Genomic DNA, 2,067 nt, shown 5'->3' with positions numbered 1-2,067 from the left:
ACCTAAATGCAAGTGCGCGGGCCTCAAGCCTTTTCACCTCCATCGAAAATGCGGCCGCCGGGGCCGGCATTTGATACCGCATTATTCGGATCAGCAGTAGAGCACCATAACCACTAGACCACCACTGTGGCGAGTAGTCTATATATCTGCCACCACACTATAACCAACTCTAAATCTAATTTTCTGAACTATGCCGATAGCTTCATATAGGTTACATTTACACCAGTGTTCTCATTGTGATACCTAGGGCACACCTCTTTTATTACTCTTTATTGCTCTTCGTCATATATGTTACCACATTGACCTGTTCTCTACTTTTTTTCTAAAACCTTGATGTCTTAAATGAACAGCCATTGTACATCAACGAGTTCTTATCAATGAAAGCTTCCCTCAATGTGTTTTAAATTTATTATTGTATTTAGACAGCTTGTTTATGTTCATTGCAGTAATCATCAAATGCGTGTCTCATCTTTCCTTGCAAGGAGGTTCTCATCTTCCGTTGTGACGTCATGCTTTAGTTCATTAGGCATCGTAGTCTTCCCTTCCTGAAAAAAAATTAAGTGTAAGGCAGCTTACCAGCGAGTACATGAATTCTTTGGAGTCCTCACCTCAGCCTTTTCTTCGCTATCTAGCAATCTTGCATAGCGCCATAATCGAACTGCTCCATCATTGCAGAGGTGTAGCTGTGTATCCTTATTACTCATTTCTCCTAAAAAAACAATACCCATATCATGGAACGTAGCGAACATCATATTGCAGTGTATATTAATGCACTAGGGGAATGAGCAAGGTGGTATAAGTAGGCACTTTTGACGCGAATGTTCAAAGAAAAGTACGCTATTGCTTATATTTTCCTTCTTGATCGTAATCTTGTCATCATAATCACCGTCAGCATGAGGTGTGAGCCTCTGCCTATTTCGCAAACACAGCAACACGTGAATGTAGTCAGGAATGCTGCTAATTTATCGCATGCATTTAGCGGCTAAATAATGCGTTTATTCGAGATGTAGGAGGAGAAAGCTAAATTTATGCGATATATATAAAGGAAGCCGAGCGCCGCGCAGCGTTAAACGTAGTTACTTCTGCAGAATAGATAGATAGATAGATAGATAGATAGATAGATAGATAGATAGATAGATAGATAGATAGATAGATAGATAGATAGATAGATAGATAGATAGATAGATAGATAGATAGAAATAATGTGTAATGGGATATGTGAAAACATACCTGTGGTATCCTCTACCACTATCATCATCACGAGCAAGGAGCGGGGCTCGCCCGTCTCGTGACATTCGGCTATGAGTGACCTCGTGTTTGCCTGTGTCCTTGCTCATATGGAATAAAGAACGTTCCACAGATGTTCTACTGAGTGAGTGTCGTGCGTTGTAGCAATACCAAATCCTCACGTCTGCAACTGGTTTTGTACGAATTAGTAAACGGCATACCATCACTAACTTGCGGGGAAGATCGTTGAGTTTTGTCTAAATAAGGAAAGAATACATAAACTCTACTCATCCCATTACACTGCTGCATTTGGCTATATATTTGACGGAAAATGTTAGACAATTGTTGGAGACCTTACCTGTAAGGCAGCTGACGAGCATACCAATGACGACAGTTGCTAAAACAGCAAAGAAGCTGGTCCACATATAGGAAACACGGAATAGAATGAAAGGTTCTTCTGTCCTTAAAAAAAAGGGGAAATAGTAAAGCGAACTTAGGCTAAACAGTCACCCAAGAAGAAAATAGAGACGTTTTCGCCTGCGCTTGCCGCTCTCTGACAACATTGTGCTTTCACCGGAAACGCACCTTAGAAAACTTCCTGTTTACGTTGTTTTAGCGTGATTTTAGTCTGCGTTGCTGGCCGCGGCTGCTTGTGTTTCGATGTGTTCTGCGGATAGAATTATTCCGACGAAGCGCCCGCGACTCGGGCACTGCTGCGATCTGGAACTAATTTGCTATCGCAAGTGCAAACGTTGTATTTCTTGACAGAGGAAGGCAGAAAGAGCGCCTGGATTGCAGCGATCGGGCGAGATAAATGGATTCCCTCAAAGGGCGCGTATA

The 2,067-nt window shown here is 41.9% G+C and overlaps 1 long non-coding RNA gene across 1 annotated transcript; it reads right to left on the bottom strand.

Annotated features, from left to right (window-relative positions):
* Positions 1-396: 396 nt before the first annotated feature.
* Positions 397-1,689, bottom strand: LOC119397850 (uncharacterized). Its single transcript, XR_007416506.1, has 3 exons — positions 1,586-1,689; positions 609-709; positions 397-545 (listed from the first exon to the last, which is right to left on the bottom strand). It is a non-coding gene; the product is annotated as an uncharacterized LOC119397850 (long non-coding RNA).
* Positions 1,690-2,067: the final 378 nt, after the last annotated feature.

The sequence above is a fragment of the Rhipicephalus sanguineus genome, chromosome 6, assembly GCF_013339695.2.
Source record: "Rhipicephalus sanguineus isolate Rsan-2018 chromosome 6, BIME_Rsan_1.4, whole genome shotgun sequence".
Lineage (NCBI taxonomy): Eukaryota > Metazoa > Arthropoda > Arachnida > Ixodida > Ixodidae > Rhipicephalus > Rhipicephalus sanguineus.
Note: the sequence above shows the minus strand (reverse complement) of the source record. Positions and strands in the feature narration are given on the sequence as shown.